The sequence below is a fragment of the Vicugna pacos genome, chromosome 7, assembly GCF_048564905.1.
Source record: "Vicugna pacos chromosome 7, VicPac4, whole genome shotgun sequence".
Lineage (NCBI taxonomy): Eukaryota > Metazoa > Chordata > Mammalia > Artiodactyla > Camelidae > Vicugna > Vicugna pacos.
In genome coordinates, this window is record NC_132993.1 from 50,971,358 (window position 1) to 50,993,414 (window position 22,057).

Below are 22,057 nucleotides of genomic sequence, written 5' to 3' on the forward strand. Positions count from 1 at the left end.
TCAGGTAATATTTGCTACTTGGGGTTGTATTTATTTACCTTCTAAGATAAATAATAAACTTGCTGGGCTTCTGTTCTTCCATCCTGACTATTTACATAGCTGCACTCTTGGATGCCTGATAGACTTTTTAAATTCCACTTAATCGATATTTTGAATTTTGAATATTTACCCTGGAACCTGTTTCAACTTGCCTGAAGCATGGCAACTCCATCCTGCAGTGGCTCAGGTCAAAGACTTGAGTTGTCCTGACTCGTGCTTTCTATCATAGCTCCGCGTTCAGTCTGGCGGGAAACCCGATGGCCTCTATCTTTAAAATAGACCCACAATTTAACCACTTCAGATCTGGGCTATTTTTTGGCTCTTAACTGGTCTCCTTGCTTTTACCCAGGCCTTCCTTACAGTCTATTCTAAAATCAGCGGCCAGAGTGACCACTCTATAAAATATGCATGTGATGTCATGCCTGACTTCCTGCAATGGCCCCCCCATTTCACTCAAAGCAAAGCCCAAGGACTTAACCATAACCGACACAATCTGGCCTTTGGTTTCCTCTCTATTGTCTCCTTTTTCTCTTCTCTTCAGAAACTCTGTTGTGACCACACGGGTCTCCTGAATATTCAATGAACATCCCAGGTGTGGCTTCCCTTAGGACCCTGGCAACTGACTGCTCCCTCTGCCTGCAATGGTCTTCCTTCTAATAAACATAGGGTTTACAAGGGTTACAAAAGAACATGCAAGTACAAGTGTTTCATTAACTATGAGGTGCTAGATAAATATGAGATTCTTTACTATTATTATAATAACCAGCATCTTTTGGCATTATTGTTTATTTCTTTAGAATGAATTCAATTTACCTGCACAATGGAATCTAACTAAACTAGCACTTGCAGTGCACAGCTTTAGCTATAGCACTGGTAAAGTCTCAATCTCTGGGACAGTAATCTTCTAGGTGTGCGTCATTACTCTCAGGAAGGCAATGACTGCCATTGGTTTAGTGCTCACTATGAGCCTGGCCCTGGACTTAAAATGCTTTCTCTGATTTAATCTTCACCTCAACTCTTTGGGATAGGAAATATTTTCCCCCAATTTAACAGATGAGGAAATTGAGCCCCAAAAGATTAAGTAACATTCCTAAGCCCATAGTCAGTAAGTGTGTCAGTATTCAAATCTAGGATTGTCTGACTCCAAAGTCTTAAAAAGTCCTCCCTATACCTCACATCAGAACTAGGAATTTATACAGACTTAGCTGATATATTATTCTCTTGAAAGTACTTGAACTATTTTGGATGCCAAAGTAGTTCACAGATGGGAGAAGATGATTCCATGCTCTAAACACAATTGCTACCCTGTTTCCATTTAGCAGTCAAGCAAATATGGAAAATTCCTGATCTATAGTGCAACATGGAAAAACAAAGTGCCAAAGTAAATTAAAAATGCAATAGGGTAAAAGGAAGAAACATAAAATACATTTGAGAGAAACAGCAGGAGTTTACTTAAGGGTAAGGAATTCCAGAATGTTATAGAAACAAAACAAGACAAAAACACAGAAGGACCAGGTACTTCTATTTTCTGTAAGAAATGAACTCTGATGAACTTGGGCCATAGGACAGCAAATCCAAGCATATGGACCATCTAAAGGCAGATCCATGCTGATACGTTTCTAGTTACCAAGCAAACAAATGACCACAAAATAGTTCAGTATAAGAAGAGCTTTTCCCATTCCTTCTCTGTGCCTGGCATGTGAAAAGACAGCAAGTAGCTTTAGAGCCAAATGGGAGATACAAATATGTAGCAATGCCATCTGTGTTTTTCTATTTCTGGTCAAGAGAAGGCACATGCTGATTGAGAAGATACCAACAGATACAGCTGTAAATAGTTACCCTAAATTAGCGTCTGTTAAGAACAAAGAATAAAAGTTGTCATCTGGCTCAAGTGCTGAGCCTCCCTCAGATGAGGGGCTAAGTACACTACTTCTTGCTGGGAAACACTGTTGATCAACTACCCAATAACAAACATATCTATTCCACTTGTTTGAAGCCTTTTTAAAAATCATTAACTGAAAACATCCTTGTAATTGATACACATCTGCAGACCATAATGTCACTGGGAACACAATGGTTATAAAGAAGGAATGATCGAGTGCCAGAATGGAAGGGTATACCTTAAGAGTCTAGACATTATAAATATAACATCATGTCATCCTTTGGATGGCCAGGGAAAATATACTATTCACCAAATATACTTCAGGCTTTGCTGAGTGTTTTTCATCAAAAAAAAAAAAACCCTAATGATAGAACATTAAAAAATAATTATAATCATGCTTGTTTTCCATCCACATAGAAGGAAATTGTTCATAGTGCTAGAGGGGAAAAAAAGAACAAATGATTAAAGTGGTTAGAGTTCTTACATCTTGATGAGAAAATATCTAACCTCTCTATGGCCATCAGAACCCTTAACTTAGTGTGCTCTCTTTAAGTATGCCAAATGCTGTCTTGGAATCTGGCAACAATTGTTTTACAAAGGGAAGGCACTGTCTTAGTCTAGATTCCACAGGTACATGTTGAAATCTTCCACCCATTTCTTTCATTTACTGAACAAATATTTAAGAAGGACCTACTGTGCACTAGTTACTTACTATTCCAGACACCACAATAAACAAGACAGACAAAGCCCCTCTCAAGGATCTCACATTTTAGTGAGGAAGGGGAACTCATAAATGAATAAATAGGATGATTTTATAGAATTAAGAAACAAGAAATTATTGAGATTGACTAAAAGGAGGAGGAAAATACTGAGATTGACTAAAGGGAGGGGGGAATTCAGGGTGGACTAGGTTTGCTGCAGTAACAAATAACCCAAAATGTGAGCTGTGTAAAAAACAAACCAAACAAACAAAAACAACATAACCTAAAGCTTTATTTTTCCCTCATAGTACATGTCATCATGGTTCAGTATGGGGCTCAGTTCCATATTCTCTCTCAGGGAGGCAGGATGAGGGAGGCTTCACTGTTGAATGTCACCAATTACAGTGACACAGGTAAGGACACGCAGCAAATTATACAGTCACTTCTAGAGGCTTCCACCAGCAGAGCCGGCTTATGCGCTCTCACATTTCATTGATCAAAGCAAGTCACTTGGCTATGACTAACTTTAAGGAGCTAGGAAAAGGCAATCCTACTGCACATCTGGCAGGATGTGTACCAGAAATATTGGTGAAGGGCAATAATGATTATCACAGTTCACTTTACCCATTCTTATCACAGAATGCATCCCTAATGTAATGGTATTTAAACAAAGACCTGAATGAGGAGCCAGTCATAAACAGATCAGTGAAGAATAAGTGCAAATTGTCAGGAAGAAACGTGTTTGGTGTGTAGGAGGAAAAGAGAACAAGGATGGTGAGGCTGGATAACAACATACACTATTCCTGGACCCACCACTACTTGGAAATTTTCCTAAGAAAATATTCATAAATATATGCAGAAATTTAGTAATAGGCTGCTTGTCACTATGCTGTTTCGATGGAATACACTGAAGCCTTTTAAACTATGTCATTAAAATGTTTAATCACATGAAAAATTTTTACAGTACGTGATAAGCCAAAATAATTCACCTATGTTACTTTTTGTCTCATTTAAAAGAGCAATATTTAGCTTTAGGAGAATGTATACTTATATCCTATTTTGTAATTTCAAATTGGTGCAGTATCCTGGAAAGCAATTTGTTATATAAAGACATAAAAATATACATAACCTTTCCATCAATTAACTATACCTCTGGAAACTTGTCCTAACGAACTATTTAAGAATATGTTTAAAGATTAAACTATTAAGGCATTCATTGAAGTACTGTCTATAAAAACAAAAAGCAATAAAAAATTGAATGTTCAACATTATGGTATTTTTGAAACTCAATTGTGTACATCCACAAATCAGAACAGCCATTAATCATGGTAGTGCAAAATATACCTATTGACATGGAATTATAATTATAACCTACTGTTACGCTTTAAAAGTAGGTTACAGAATATCCTATAAAATGTTTAACTTACTTTCCAAAAAATATGTATTTGTGTATACATAAAGAAAAGATTTTGAAAGATCATTCAGCAAAATATTAACACTAGTTATTTCTGGGTTGCTGAGATTTTGTATGTCTTATAGTCCTTTTTACTATATTTCCTATTTCTTTTGGTATGAGCATTTATTTCTCTCATAACAAGAGTCTTGATTTTTAAGAAAATAATTATTCAGCACATTAATAAACAGTACTGTATATAAGAGCACATTTTTGTAACAATTTTTAAAGAAAAGCTATATGGATTTTTGGGTGTGTGTTAAAATTTGTGGTTCTAACCACTCATACGCCACACACACAAAAAATCTGTATGCGTATAAAACAAACATGCAAATATATAAAATTGTGCTAACATTAGGAAAAATTTTTCTTTTGCATTTGTGTTTTTCTGAAACTTAAAAGTTTACTGTAATAGTCATGTTACTTTTATGATATTAATTTTTATTAAACAATATTAATAGGTCTTACTTCTCTGCTACTCCCATTTTCTATCATGGTTTTCCCTGAAAATCCTTCACACAATGCAGAAAAGCCACAACCACCTCGTTTCGACTCTCCCCTCTAAGGGGATCATTAATAGAGATGATCTATTTAGCTTAAAAAGGATGTTCCAGCGTACTCTCACCATTATGTCATCACTTTTTGGCAACTGTACTTAAGTCCAATACCATAATAAAATTCTCACAATTCATTGATTTGTTAAACATTAACTAGAGCATAAAAAGCAATAAATCCTGAAAACAAGTCTGTCAAACTCAACATTATGGGTTTTGATGTATTTATTGAGAACCCATTATATGATCAGATTTATGAGATATTCTGAGGTTCCGCTTTCAAAAGTTTATACCTCAATTTGAAAAAGTTATATAATAATAAAGGGCATCATTTTGTACTAGAATACTTTATAACTGCTCAGCATCTGAACTCTGTTCTAATTTGTAAAGAAACTCCTTTTCTGTGAGTCTTGGTGGGAGGCAAGGGGATAGGATCTTTTCTTTTCTTAGCTCCTAAAGGACAACTACAGCTTGGGAGTGTGGCAGAGATTTATTGAGTCCTTCCACCCAGAACTTTGAGACTAAACATCCGATAGAGATCGAGAGAGAGCGAGAGCGAGAGAGAGAGAGAGAGAGAGAGCGTGTGCCGAGTCACGATGTTCTAACCCAACTGTCCTGCAAACCCTTGCTTGTGCTTCCTGCTGTCTACCCTGTCTTACTTTTAATCTATGTTTTTTTTTTTTAATGGAGGTTCTGGGGATTGAACCCAGGACCTCGTGCAGGCTAAGCCTGTGCTCTACCACTGAACTATTACCGTCCCCCCTTGATCTACATTTTTAAGCCTTTTTGTCAATACATCCTGTTGATTATGTGAGCTACCCAATCTAGTTCTGCATAAATTAGCTAGAATCAGTTTCTATTGCTTGTAATCGATAACTTGAATATTATAGTATATAATTGTAGGCTCTGTGATGCTGATACTGGTTAACATTTATTGAAGGCTTAATGTAGTATTTGGGGTTTTTTTACATTTCCTATCAGATTTAATCTTCCCAAGGAATCTATGAAGTAGATATTCTTATCTTTATTTTGTCAAGGAAAATCTGAAGGTTGATTGCTTGACCTACCAAACATAGCTGGCAAATGGAAATAAGATTTTAATCTAGGAAGTTTGACTCTGGAGCCCAGGTCTTTAACCACCACACAATATCTACCCTTCTTCTTATGTAGTTGGGGTCATCCATGTCTGAGAAGAAAGCAAAGGACATCTTAGATTTATATCATAGAGAGGTGAGGAAGAACTTCCATTCATAGGAGAGCAAAATTTCTGGGGTAAACATGATGCATTTGTGGGTCAGGGAGGCAGTAGATTTCTATTGAAAATAAGACTGATTTGATCCATAAAACCAAACCATAGAGAGTTGTCAACATTACAGTTTGAAAGTAGTTGCCTTAATAGAATGATAGAAAGTGTCTACACTTTGAAAATGGCATGAAAAATGCTATTTAATTTAACTGACTAAAATACAATTGAGCTCAAAATGTATAAAATGAGTTGTTTTTAAATGTTGCATTACGATTTTGGCAATTGTAAAAGAAAACCAAAATGCATAGCATTGTCGATTTTGATTATCATCAGTGATATGGGGAAGTTCTACTTTACCTGTTCATTAGATGAAGGCAAATAAACTAATATTTGCCATAGTCAAGGAGCACAAAGACCAAGCAAGCCCTTGGCCCTCACCTCCCCAATAACCTCTTTCCACAGCAGTCATTTTAAAGGGCTGGCTGGATGCCTTTAATAGGCCTTTGAGTTTTGTTCTAATTATATTATAGTTAATTGACTATTCCAGAGAATGCTTAGTTCTCTGGTCATTATTATCAATATTTATTGAAGTTCTCCCTCTGGACCTTCAAGGGTTTAATGGTGCACTCTCTCGGAACAGAGAGAGAAGATTCAATTTATTTTTTTCTTCACATCTTTTCTGCAATTACGTCTAGGTTCTCTCTACTACTGCCAATGTTATATCCCTTTCAAAAAAGATATAAGGAAACCATATATTATTTTTCCAGTGAAAAAATATGTTTTTACCATGCTGTAAGAGAAAGAGTGCTTTGGCAAAAATACCACAAATGCAAGAGTTATCTTGCTGGACTATATTGCAACTGGGCTCAAAGCCCACAGGGCAGATTCAACTGTATAGAAAAACCTTTAAGACTCTGAAATGTACCAGAAAATGGAAAGAACTTGGTTCATCTTTGAATTGCTTTCAAGAAGCTTACTGGTACCCTTAAGAGACCCCAGGGTAAAGAAGGGGTCTCTATGGGTCAGCAAATCATACTGACAAATAAGGAACATACATAGGCCATGCAGTCAGATGACAATCTGTTGTATGTGTGATCACCTTAATTATTGCCAAGGAAAAGCGCCCACTCAGAGGTCATAACCTTCTCAAATGACAGGAAAAGGTCAGTACTGTAAATGAATGAAATGAGCTGGGTAGGCAAACTAGAGATGGCAAGGCCATCAGTAGGGGCAACCACACACAGCCTCAACTAACGGGCAGCTAATGTGGAAAGGCCACCCAAGTATTACTGCATCTTCCAATTTTTCAAGAGAAGCTAGAAATTTAGATTTTTACATAAAATATTTTGATTTTTAAAGGTTAGGAGCTAATTAAAATGTTTTACATACTATGAGCCAAAGCAGCTATAGAGTCTGAAATCAGCCTGGGGATGCCAAATTAAGACCACTAATCTATAAGCATACATGAAATCAGATGAGGGATTTCCTCTCAAATCTTTCTCTAATAGAAATCACACTTGATGGTTTTTTTAGACTGGAAATCCCCTTTCACTTCCCTAGAACATACGAAGCGAAACTGCACCTATTTCAGAGTTTCTCTCAAAGCATTTTGGCTGAATGGACTGCAGCCAATCTATCAGCCATAGAGACCTGGAGCTGAGGAAGGATCTTAGCCAGAGTATCAGGGAGGCAATAGAAAATGCTAGAAAATGTTTAACTTTAGATTCAGGTAGAACTATGTTTAAATCCCAGACTTGCTTGACATTCAGTTCCTATGCTTTCTCTTGAGTATTTTCATTCATTGTTTGAGCCTTGTACCACCAATGAGGATTAAGTAAAGGAAAACACATGTAAGATACTTACAATATATGCAATTTATAGAAGATTCTGAAAAGCCATTAGTTCCTTCCCTACTGTGAATGCTAAAGGACGGATGAAAAATCTGACAGTTGGAAGTAGAGACAACTTGTCTTTAATCTTCCTATGAAATAGCAGTATTAGTTGGGATTATATATACTATTAATTTTTTTTAATTATGTTACTTGAGGACAGACTGTTATTTTCCTCTTATTTAAAGATCTAAAGGGAGGCAATCTAGGATGGCTAGTGGCAGCTCTTTTCCATAAGCCCTTAAGTGCCTCAGGCTCTTTCTAGCCACCATTCTGCCTTAGCTGGGGTATGACCCTTGTCTGCAAAGTCCAAGATGGCAGCATCTACGTTCCAGGTAGCATGATGGAGGAGAGGCAAGAGAGAGAGCGGACAAAAGGTATATGTTAGCTGTCTCTGAAGAAAAGTCCCACCCAACTGCCATAGGATTATCAGCCTATATTATGTTGGCCAGAATCTAGATACATGACAAAAATTCTGTTGCAAAGGAGTCTGGGATATGTAGTTTTTATTCTGAGTGGTCATATGCTATGCTAAAATTTGTTACTATGGCAAAAGGGAAGATGAGTTATTGGGGGCAAACTGTAGTTTGTGCTTCAGAGAACTTTCTACCTAAGGAGGGCAAAGGGGTATCATCACATATTTCCATGCTTATCCTATTGATTGTCCTCATTACAAACAAACTGTTGCCTACTCTGCCTTTCTGTTCTGTATCTTTTCATTCTTTTGGAAGATATGAATGGAGGGGGAGACATGAACAGAGGGCATGGGTACCCACGTTTAAATGCTTTTTCCAAACTTTGTTGTCCATCTTTTGCTGTTTTGGTGGGTGCTACATTACTTCCGGCAACAAATTAAGATGTATAGTTGATGGGGAAAAAGATTTTGCTGTCTTTTAAAAATGAATTTTTAAAGCAACATTGCTAGATTTTTCAGCTTTAATGTACTTTAAAATTCTCATTGTGAGTGTAGAGGTAAGTCCTTCTTGGGAGTAGCCTGGAGCATCGACCAGTTCTTTCCTCACACACTTGACTGTTATCCCCCAATTACAGACCTTTAGATTAAGAAGTAAAATATCTGATGCACCACAGGAGTTTACTACATGCATGACAAATGAGTGGGAAGACAGGAGAAGGGATGGGAGGGAGGAAAGGCAAAGAAAAAAAAAAGGAAAGAGACGACAGAGAAAACAGACAGGAGAAAAGGAAAGAATGCCTCTAACAATACTGTAATCTCTTCATGACTACCTAAATATCCAGCCAGAAACTCTCTCCATCATTTTAAGTAGGAATTAAATGGCTACTTATTTTCACGCTCTTCCTTAGTTGAAACTAAAATCTACATCCATATAATTTTGACTTACACTTGCCTTATGCTGCCCTCTCCAGAACCAGAAACTTAATTTCCAGGATAGGGTGTATGCATTTTAGGTATGTACTCTGACTAGTACCAGGAGGACTTCACTGGTGTGTATCTGGTTTTAAGTGGTGATGTTTACATGTCTTACAAATAGTAACAACAAATATGTGCACAAGGTGCTGAACTAGGTTCAAAGAATGAAAATGAATCATAGGAAAGCTCTTCACTTCTTGAGAACTCACAGAGTGGTTGAAGAGTCAGGTTACAACAAAAATAACAAGTGTTAGTGTGTGCAAAGGTCCAAAAAAGAAAGCATATAAAAATAACTTAATTTTGGTGAAGGGGCTCATAAAGTTGAAATTCTTCACTGAAACATCAGGTCAATATTAGAATCTTAATCACTGCTCTCCAAACCACTTATGACTGCAAAATCAGGTCAGAGATTTCCATCATGCACTCTCCTGTATGCACTCATATTGTCGGTGCAGGATGAAGGGAAATGGGTTTGGAGAAACTATTCCAGGAATAGCTACAAATATAATTTACACTCAGGCATTTGGTCTAACAAAAAAAGCAGACACTGTGAAACCATGCTTTATTTATATACAGTATAGCCAAGAGTAAATTACACTGAAAGTGAACAACTCACAGAGGTGGTCAGGGCTCTTTACCGCTATGTCATGATGAGTTATTCAAAGAGAGCTGCTGTTAAGTTTTGACAAAACAGCTAAGGCCACGGTGAATGTGAAAGTAATCAGATACTTTCCTAATGTGGATAACCAAAAGTGGACCCCAAAAATAAACTAGGCTTTGAAATCTCTTACCTGCAATATTTAGGATCTATAAAGATAATTTCTTACTCTTTCTAGATTTGCAAATATGCATTCCTTTTTGGAGGTGCTCCCCACAAATGTGCAATTTTCATTTTAAATTAACTTTGTAAGAGTCATGCATCTTCTAGACATGTAGATAGATTGTGAGAGAAGAAAATATGCCTATCAATCGAGGCAGGAAAAAAATTCATGATCAACAATTTTATACAAACTTCAGGCCATCAAAACAAACTATTAATGACTGTGGGCAAATTCAAGGTTTGCAAGGAACCAAAAATATGGCTTCTTTTATTTTTATGTCTCAGGAAATTAGAGCTCACTATCACTTGGGGAAGAGATATCTGACTGTGAGTCAGTCTTTTTTTTTTTTTTAACAAAGAAATGCAAATTCTGGATATTATAAGAAATAACAAAATTATAACACCAGTTACTCTCTAGAAGCTATTTTATCTTTGAATTTATACAGAATCATTAAAAAGGGCTTTGCTCTTTCTCCTCATGTTGACCTACTTTTTTCTATCAATCTGTAGTTCTGAGAACTACATGTCTGTATGCAATATACAGACACACAGTCATGTATAATAGTTGAATACATACATTCAGTCATGTAATTAAAGTATTCTCTCACATAGACATACACAAAGGAAAACAGTAAAACACTAGGTATAACCCTTCATCTCTTTCTCCTGGTTATAACTGGCTCTCCCTCCTGAATTCCATTAAAACATTGTCAAATCTGAGTGAATAAACCCAGAATATGAGTCTAGTCTTAAAGCAGAGATTTCTTACAGAATGGCACAATATATCTAATATAGTTTGTCTTCCTAAAAACATATACTTTTAAAATAAAATTCATGGTAAAAATGCGTAGATCTTTGTGTTAACATTCGCTATACAAGTTATTTTTCCAGGGCAACTATTCACGTTTTCCACATTAATCTGCCTTGAGAAGCCTTGAGAAATTCAGTTTGACTATCTCATAAAATTGTAGGGTTACTATATCATTGGTTGTTTTGTTTTGACTTTGCTAGGTTGACATGAAACAAGGCCTGCTTTCAATTCCTTCTCAATAAAATTAAAGACAAAAGTCAGGCGGGCATAATTTGTCTTCTGTTTGGACCATGCTGCCCCCTGTCCCTAATTGTCAAGTTACCTGTTTAGTTCAGTGGTGGTGCTGTTTGTGGCTTCTCTCCATTAGGTGGCTCACCCTAAGGGGTACTCTTCTGCTGACAGCACATTTTACTTTATAAAACTTACTCTATTTTCTGTGCCAAAATAGTCTATTTGAAACAGAGCCAATGTCTCATTCCAGGAAGAGGAAAGAGTATCAAGAGTTTCCATGGCAATCACTGGATGGAACTAAATTAGGCAGGAAACCTCTTCAGAATGCAAACTAGTCTTACAACACAGAGCCATATGAAATGTCCAGGAAGTGTGTCACAGCAAAAAAAAAAGAAATGGAGATATGAATACCTCCATAACATAAACTCTCTAGCCTTAAAATAAACAATTAAAAACTCGCCTTTGTCCTATAAAAATAAACTCCCAAACAACTGTCATCTCTAATCAAATCCTTTGTTCCAGTTGGTTTCAGTTTTTTAAGCCTTATCTCTTGTGATCAACAGCATGTAAGAATATAAATCCAATTGTTTACATAGCTAGGAAAAATCATCTTTTATGTTATTGCTGTTAAATTTAGTTTGTATACCCGCTACTAACAAAATTGTACAAACTTCATAGTTCACCAGTGAGATCAGAAGGAACAACCAAAATTTACTTTAATGCAGAAGCAGAGAATAAGAAGATTCCTTAGTCTAGAGAAAGGAACTGAACTTTTAAGAATAGGACTCTTCATGGCAATTCAGATTATTGACAGATTAGAAATATTGTCCTGCTTCCTGGAGGAAAGAAGTAGAAACAAATGAGTCTTGAAATTCTAGAAAACAGAAGACTTAGGATAAACCAGGGGTACCTCACCTCCTGGACAATTGCCAAAGCTTCACAACAGTTTGCTTGGAAATATAGTATTTACCCATCAGAGTAGCTATTTTCAGAAGATCTTCCGACCACCTGAATGGTATGAAGCCTTTTTTTCTCTTTAACAAAGTGGTTCTCTTTTCTGAATGTTTTTTTTCTCTTGAAGATGAGGGTTGTTGAAGTAAACATTTCTAAGGCAGATTTATAATAAAAAATTTTTAAGCCATTTCTAAAACTCCGTGAATCACTGGTTAATCTAATTTTTAGGTTAAATGAGTACTTGTCTTAAATTATAGGGGCTCTTTTGATAACACATAAAATAAACTTAAAGATAGATATATATATATGTAAATATATACGTGTGTGTGTGTGTGTGTACATACACACACACACTAAAAGAGGAACATTTTACAGATTTTTACCTCCACTATTCTGGCCTTAATTTCAATGTGAGCTTTAAAGCATGATCACAATGCTTAATGTATATAGTATAAACATTTGGGGTATATGTTCATACCAACTAATGGAACTTTCCTATTTAGGCTTTCTCCAAATTACCTGGACCAGAAACAGCTTTGCACAAGCACAGCTTTGTACCAAAGTGGTGCATGGTCATAGCACACACACACATACTCTCATACATACAGAGAGAGCTTCGTCTTGAGTACAGTGCCAGTAGGCAGTGTGTACCGCAGGGAAGCCCACCTGAGAATGTTATCAGAAATGTGATTCTTCTGGTCACTGGTCATTGGGTCCTGTCACTACCATCTTTCCCATATTTTCCCCCAATTCCATTACTTTCGCCCAATCACTAATCTCACTGACTACAAAACATGACAAGATCTCTTTAAGCACAATCTCTCAAAAAACCTACTTTAACTTGGGAAGTACTTTTCTGTATGCTAGGAAGGAAAAAGAAAAAAGCAGATGGTTTTCTTAGCAGACAGAGAAGAGGCAAGAATTTGAGTGCAAATGGTTTATTTGGGAAGTGATCCCAAGAAGAAGTGTAAAGGAACAGGGAAGTAAAACAAAGAGAGAAGGAAGATAGCACAGGGTGTGTGAATGAGCAGATTACCACGGTGGGAACCTGGGCTCAGTCCCACTGAGATCTTATAAGATGCTGTGCAGAGCATTCCTTAGAACTGTCTTTGCAACAAGAGAGCTGGGATATTTATCCACCAGCTCCCACCACTTATTAGTTGAGGGTCATTCCTGAGGCATTAATGACCTCATATTCCTGGCCTGTTCCTCTTGGACCTACCACATTCTATGGTCAGAGAATGCTCTCAGGCAGAAAAACCAGGACACGTCATTTATCCTAAATTGTTGACTCAGAGGCTCATATGTATTAATAATCCAAGTGTTTTCTGGTGTTGACTAGCCATAGTGAGGCATTAGAAAAAGTCTAGCAAAGCAAACCAAGTCTTACTTCAGTAGCATTGCATAAAGAGTGCCACTTTTTACCTGGTCCCAGGGGACAATCAAATTTTGCCCATAATAATGAACAGATGCTCTCCTGACCCAAATGTCTGAACATGTTTGCAGGGACTTCTTTAACTTGGAGTTACAGATAAAGGCAACAAACTGGACGGAGACACGATGCAGAATGAGAGCTGTACAATTTTTCCTGTATTGTTAGCTTAGACCTGAATATGTATATAAAAAATTAAAATGACTATAAAGTATAGTCATGCTCATAACTTCTAAACTCTTTTATTAAAGGGATTAGTGAACCTGGTTTCACTGAGGGAAGGAAGTCTCTCACTCTGGTCCTTTCTGTTATCTCTTGGTTCTTGCTTTCTCACCTGAACACATATTCCATGTGTGTATGTCCCTCCATCGGACCACATCAAAATGACTGCTTCATTGATTCAAAGCTCTGAATAATAACTCCAGAGAAATCTGTTTCCATCTGTTACTACTGAAAAAATGCAGTCTTGTCAATACTATTCTTAAAGAGATTGCTTTTCTTTGATTACACTTTTTTCTCCCCCAAAATACCTGCTGCTTATTTCAACTTATGAATGACACTGGGGAAGGGAATTTGCCAACACTTTACTTCCACATGCTCTAGGGTATTTTCTATGAATCACTCATCTATACTCTAATGATGTCCTTGAAGTTAGTTGCTTAAGGTTTTACTATTTAACAACTTCATGCTCACTAATATGTTGGTTAAGCTAGCAAGAAAGAAAAGAAATAGAAGAAATGGTCTTATTTATTTTAGCCTAACTAAAACTGAGAGTTGAATTTTACCAAAAAATAATATCTGAGATTAGCACATAAGAAAAGCAGCATACAGAGCGAGATAAGAAGGGAGGGCCTGGAGCCCAAGTTTGTAACTTACTAGTGGTTGACCCAAGGCATGATGGTAACTTCTAGCTGCCTTGGCTGATCTAACAAGTGAAGTATTGTCACCTATGTCACAAGGTATGTGGTGGTTCTAAATGGGATGGCCTAGACAAAGTGTCCCTCATTGCATCCCATTAAGGCTCTCAGGAAATATTAACTCCCTCTTCCCTTCCTCCAAAGTTTCATTTGAAAGAAGTATGAGTTTAGGGAGATGAATAAATGTTCAGGTGATTAGGAATGGAACTGAGTGCTTTTTCACATTGTGATAAATCACTGAAAATTTATCTTCATGTCACATTCTGTTTGGAGAGTGATGCACATTTCCCTTTCTAAATACCATTAATCAGTGTACCCATGCTTGTTTCTAAATAAATGAATCTTAAATTTCTCTTTCAAGAGTAACAAGACAGGTGGCTGATGCAAATCGTAAATCTGGATAAGGCTTAAAGGATATATTAATCAGGCTTGAGATTACTAGAAGGGAGAACAAAGAAAATTGTAAATCAATTGTTCTGAAATAAAATGAATAACCAAGAATTGCAACTGGAAAATCTAGGAAAAAGACAAATTTAGCTTTGTTTCCTTACTAGCAACTGCACTGCTTTCTTTTCATGATTGCTCTAACAGCTTTGCCATAGAAGATGAGAGACACAAAATATCCTATGGTTGGAAATGTAAAAGCTGTCAGATGAAAGGCATGCCTCACTCTTCCCTTTGGGTAGTACATCCGGAGCTTGACTGACTACATTTGGACATAAACAATGCAATCAATGTATTTCTGTACTACTTAGCCTGGGAGGAATCAGCCAGAAGATCATACTAACAGTTTAAGCTTTTAGGAGAAAAAAATCAATATAATACAAAGAATTGATGGAGAAGTCTTGTAATACAGTTGTAAGAGAGGAGGATTCAAGGAGATGAAACACCTATACTATGAAAACTATAAAACACATAAATGAAGGAAAATGAAGGCAACACACAGAAATGGAAAGATATCCTGTGCTCTTGGGTTGCAAGAATTAATACTGTTAAAATGGCCATACTACACAGAGCAATCTAAAGATTAAATGCATCTTATATCATAACACCCATGACATTTTTCACAGAACTAGAACAAATAATCCTATAATTTATATGGAACCATTAAAGATGCTGAATTGACAGAGCAATCCTGAGAAAAAACAAAGCTAGATGTATAACCATCCCAGGTTTCATAATATACTATAAAGCTACAGTAATCAAAACAGCATGGTATTGATACAAAAACAGACTTACAGATCAATGGAATGGAACAGACAGCTCAGAAATAAACCCACGTATCTGTGGTCAATTAATCCACGACAAATGAGGTGAGAATATACAATGAAGAGAAGACAGTCTCTTCTACAAGTGGTGCTAGGAAAACTTGATAGTCACATGTAAAACAAGATGAGAAAATTCCCACATACTACAAAAATAAATTTAAAAATTGCTTAAAGACCTAAATGTAAAACCTGAAACCATAAAACTTCTAGAAGAGAACATAGACAGAACACTCTTTGACATAAACCACTTTTCTGGATCAGTCTCCTATGGCAAAAATACATACATACATACTTAATCAAACTTAAAAGTTTTTGTACAGCAAAGGAAACCATCAACAAAATGAAAAGGCAACCTATGAAATGGAAGAAACTATTTGCAAATGATGCAACCAAAATGGGGTTAATATCCAAAATATACAAACAACTCATACAACTCAGTATCAAAAATACAAATACCCACAAGAAAAATGGTCTAAAGACCTGAAAAGACATTTTTCCAAAGAAGACATATAGATGGCTAACAGTCACATGAAAAGATGCTCAAGGTGGCTAATTATTAGAGAAATGAAAATCAAAATGAGATATCACCTCACACTGTTCAGAATGGCTATCCCAAAAGTCTACAAATCACAAATGTTAGAAAGGATGTGGAGAAAAGGAAACCCTCGTATAGTGTTGTTCAAAATGTAAATTGGTATGCCCACTTTAGAAAACAGTATAGAGGTTCCTTAAAAAAACAAAAATAGAACTACCATATGATCCAGCAATTCCACTCCTGGGTATATATATCCAGAAAAAATTAAACACTAATTTGAAAAGATACATGCACCCTAATGTTCATGGTAGCACCATTTATAATAACCAAGACATGGAAACAACCCAAGTGTCCATCAACATAAAACTGGATTAAGAAGATGCAAGATATAAAATAATTGAATATAAAAGATGTAATTATATATACATATATGTGTATATATATAATGGAATATTACTGAGCCATAAAAAAGAATGAAGATCTGCATTTGCAGCAACATGTATGGACCTAGAGAATATTATTATGCTTAATGAAGTAAGTCAGAGAAAGACAAATACTGCATGATATCACTGGTATGTGGAATCTAAAAAGTAGTACAAATTAATGTACATGCAAAACAGAAACAGACTCACAGATATAGAGAACAAACTTGTGTTTACCAAAGGGGAGGTGAAGGAACAAATTAGGGGTAAGGGATTAACAAACACAAACTACTATATATAAAAGAGATAAGCAATAAAGATATATTGTGTAGCATAGGGAATTACAGCCATTATCTTGTAACAACCTATAATGGAGTATAATCTACCAAAACACTGAATCACTATACTGTACACCTGAAACTAATATAATATTGTAAATCAACTATGCTTAAATTAAAAAGAAACATTTTAAAAAGTATATAATCTTCATGTATTTAGCATATGTGTTGTATGTAAAGTACTAGCACAATCTTGAACATAATAAAAATTCAATATTTTGAGTGCTGGTGTTGGTAGTATTAGAGTATGAATAAATAGTAAAAGAACTAACAGCAACAGTTATGAAAGCTATTTTCTTTGGGGTCCTGATGAAGTAGAATGCTTTCATCACCTGTGTTTACCTGTCAGAAACTGAATCTATACCTGCTTCTACAATTCTACAACAGCTCTGGTGAGGTAAGAAGCAGTCACCTGGCTACTGTCTTCCAAGCTTTCCCTCTGCCACCAGAAACCTTAGACAGTTCAGCCAATCCTTTCTCAGAAAATACAATACAAAATGAAATTACAGTTAATAACGTATTTACCATATCTAGTGAGTATCATATAATAGGAAAAAATCAAATAACTTATAAGTAATTTCTATCTCTTTGAGAAGTCAGTATTAAGTCTCTATCTTATTCTATTCTGCAAAATAACTTCCAAATAGATTAAGTAGTACATTGTAAAAAAAAACAAAACCACAGAAAACCAGAAGAAAATGCAGGTATTTATCTGATCCTACAGTGGGAAAGTTCTTTCTAAACATTTTATATTTTTTTAAAATGGCCAGTGAGTAAAATAAAACTAATTCAAGTGTAATCAAAGAAATAAAAACTAACTCAGTGTCATATCATTTTCCTTATCAAATGTGTAAAATAAGGAAATAACATGTTATCTATCAATACTGTTCATAAGTAAACTTGTATACCGCAAGTAAAAACACATTAAATGATACCCTCTGGAGACACTGTGACAATTAAAGCCTTATAAATATCTCTACCCCAATTTGAAAATTCCCCTTTGTGGAATTTATCCTAAGGAAGTTCTCAGAGATATGAAAAAAAATTTAATTAAAAATGTTCATTCTAGCATTATGTATGATAGCAAAAGATTTCAAAAAAACATAAATATCCAAAAATGTAGGGTTAGTTGAATGAATAATGGAATTTTCGTACAATGGAAGAGCCTATCACTTCATACAAAATCATATTATAGAAGTTATTATTTACCTGAGAAATATATGTAAATATATATTATAAAACATACAGAGTTGAATTTTACAAAACTAACATACTATTGCACATATATTTATAGAAAATACTAAAGAAAATGTCAAAGATATTTATCTCTGAGCAACAGGATTATGGGTGTTTTGCTTTGTGGTTTCAGAAATACATATATATAAATTTTTAATTTTAAAATAGCCTTTAAATGCCTATAAAAATTAACTAAGAGAAAGACAAATACTATATGATATCACATATGTGCAATGTAAAAAATAAAACAAACTAATGAATATGACAAAAAAAGGAACAGACTCACAGAGATAGAGAACAAACTAGTTAGTGGTTACCATGGAAACACTATGTTGTACACCTGAAATTTATAATATATTGTATATCAACTATATCTCAATTTAAAAAAAGAAAAAGTAGCTAAAAAGAGAACATGGCAGAGGAAGGAGACAATCAGAAACCATAAAATGTTGGGAGCTATACCTCAGTGGTAGAGCAGCATGCTTACCATGTGCTAGGTCCTGGGTTCAATCCCTAGTACCTCCACTGGAAAGAAAAGAAAAAAGGCATAGAAAGGATATCAGGTGGTGGGGCAAGAGAACCAGAGAGAAAATGAGCACAGTCCGGCCAGCACATCCTAAGGTGAAGCTTTCATTTGGTTTCTGATAAACAAGGTTCCAACCAGTTAACCTGCAGACCATCAAGGCTATTTGATTGAAATTGGGCAGCTGCCACTCTGTAAGCTTCTTTCATTTCTGGTCATTTCCACTGAAAAGGAGAGGAAAGGGAAGTGGCTGACACAGCCCAGCCTCCCTTCCCCACCTAGTCATGTGAGTGGGGCCAAAGAGGGGAATGAGGGAAGTTTTCTGATTTTTCCTTAGAAAGAGACTTAGTATCAGCAGCTTTCTAATCTTATTCTCTTAGCAAACACCCCCCTCTCTTCCTGTTCCCTTTAGGATGCAGGGAAACATTTACATCTCTGCCCTAAAATATAAATAACTCACCAATAATGTCAATAACAGATACTGGTTTTCACAAAAGCAATTTAAAGTTGTACCTCAGACCAACTTCTCAAAATTACAGTTCACTTGGCTAAGTTGATAGAAGAAATATTGCCGGTGGAGGATAACAAGAGATGGGGGAGAGCTGGGCAGAACAGCGTGTGGAGCAAATGCCCCCCGATTCCTAGAAGTGCATGGAGGGCAAGAAGTCCTCAGAGCGTCTACTAAAACGCAGGCAGTGTGCATTCTTTAAGGGAAAAGTTGCAGCAAGCCTCATCTGTTGGAAACATTGAAGTCTTTGGAAACCCTGCCCATCGGCTGCCATCTGCCCCTGTCCAAGGACAGAGCTGTGTCCTTATCTCTCCCCTTCCCCAGAAGAGCCAGGCAGCCACCTCCTGCAGACTGTTATGTGAATGGGGGTGTTTTCTTCAGGAGGTAAGTCACAGCGGAGGACCAGGCTCCCAAAGTCAGAGCTATCCCTGTAACTCTCCACAGTCATCGCTCAGTATCCACAGGGAATTGGTTCCAGGAGTCCCTGTGGATACCAGTTTCCAAGGATGCTCAAATCCCTGATATAAAATGGCATAGTACCATGAATACAATCAGTCCTCCTTATCCACAGATGTGAAAATCTCCATTCTGAAGGGCCAATGGGCTATTCCACAGAAAATAGAGTGGTGGTGTTTTCCAAGCACTACCCCAGTGCAAGATTCTGTAGTGCACTGAAGAGAAAATAACTCTAGTTTGGTTGGTTAAGACTTTCCCTCAGTCATATTTCAGTCATACTCCCTTTTAGAGATGTGGAAGTCCTTAGGGTAATATTCTATTTACAATATAAATCTAATTTTCCTTATTAGCTATTCTGTTTTTCTTGACAAATTAACATTTGATAGACTTGATAATTCTATTTAGAGACTTAGTTATGGGAAAAACAACCCTCTACAAATGACTAAATTCCCTATGCTTACCTCACATAATTATTTGATAGGAGGTACAGATTGCTTTGGTATTCTGGTAAATGGGATTAAGGTTTGCAGGAGTCACTCTCTCCTTAACAAGAAAATAGCTGAGGGCAAATGGGTTGAATCTAAGGCTCTTCTGAAATATTGAGTGCCAGGAAATAGCTATCCTGCCATACTGAAAAGTTCCTCTTGGCTTTTCTTTGTAGACCTCAACTCTACGGAGAAGATGATTCTGATACAGAAAAACAGCACTGTTTTTACTATCTCAGACTACATCTCCAAGCAGGGCTAAACAGAAAGAATTCTAATGCCACTTCCTGTCTCCCTGTGTTAGTTCTAATACTTTGCCAATGACCACAAAATAGATGGTGTAGATTATAAAGTGCTAGCTAGTGTAGGCCAGTGAATGCGCTTTCAGTTTGAAACAGCAAAATGCCACTAATCCAATTAAGAAAGTTCATCTTCCCAGGCCACTGAAAGAAAATGTCTCTCAGGAGAAATTAGGATGTGATAGAATTAAGTCTTGATTCTCTCCAGTACAATGCTTTGTGGACCTCTAAATCAAGAAAATAATTAGAGATCATCAGAAATCCATATATATGTGCAGAAGTGTTTGCAAGAAATTTGATAGAGCATTGGTTTCTCTGCCATCTTAGGAACAAACTAAGAGCATTTGCACATACGTATCTTTATGTATGATTTTCCTGCTCTCTTGGTTTTTCTCGTTAAAATCATACACTGCTGCTGAATCCAAATCCTATCTCTTTGAAAACTTTCCTAGGTTAAGATTGTTTTATTGATCTTAATCCCTATAATAGCCACCCATTCCACCGTTTAGTTTATCATTTGCTATCTTGTATTCATTCATTCATTCACCTACTCAATCAATATATATGTATACACATTTATACTGTGCTGGGCATTATACTCGTTTTGGGTATACAGTGGTGATCAAAACAGAGGTAGTACTATAGAACTTAAATTGTGAAAAATTCTAGCCAAAACAAGCCAACAAAAGCCCAAAAACAAAATCAAACACTAGAAGGTTGTAGAGGAAGTGACATGGGAGGCATAATTTACTTCAGTGATCAGGTACGGTAGCTGGTGGTAATGAACATCTGTCACTAGGGGCTGCCCAGCATATTGTGAACACCCTCCCTACATTATGATAGTTTTATGCATTGTGAAGACAGCCTCTTAAAGTGGAAACAGAAATCTTACCGTATAGGACAAAAATCTGTCATGCATCTTTAGATTCCTTTAACTGCCTCCTTCCTTTATTTAGAAGGTGCTACGAACCTCTGGACTGTGTCATCCCTGAGATGAAGCCCTGGACCACAAGGTCCACATCTCTCAGATGTTAAAAGTGTCTGCCTCATATTGGCCCTCCACTTAGATGAAATACCACAGTGCCAAAACTGAGACCTGGCTTCCCGGATGGTCACCAGTGGGCTAAATTATACAACTTGGAAGAGTGCAGAAACTAGCCCACTGTGAGGACAACTGTGGCCAGTAGGAAATGGGTATGAGAGGAAGTGCCACAGATAAATGTTTCCTGCTTTTTCCCTTCTAAGGACTACCCTGAATCAGTTCCTCTTTTCAGGTGCTCTGGAGAAGAACAACAGGTCAATGGACACATATGCTGACCTATTACTATAGCAGGAACCAACACAGAAATGCATCATAGCACTGTGCCCTGCCTCCACTTTTTCTTCACTTTCATTTCTGGATTTGTGTTTCTCAGATAAAGTGTTAGCATGCTAATCCTTGTCTCAGGCTTTGATTTCTGGAGGATCTGGTCTAAAAAGCTTACATTTCCCAGGCTCCTTTGCAGCTATGGATGGACATAAGGTCAGGTTTCATAAGTCAGATGCTCCTGAGATTTGGATGCAGAGAGAAACAACACGAGTGAGTGGCCCTTAGTGGTGATGTCTTTTAGCATGTGCTATGGTAAGGTAGTACCATGGGGCTTCTGGAATCCAGATCCAAGACCATGA

The 22,057-nt window shown here is 36.6% G+C and overlaps 1 long non-coding RNA gene across 1 annotated transcript in view; it reads left to right on the top strand.

The window, feature by feature from the left end:
- The window catches only part of LOC140697419 (uncharacterized), a 58,201-nt gene that overhangs the window by 3,695 nt on the left and 32,449 nt on the right, over positions 1 to 22,057 (top strand). The window lies entirely within an intron of this gene.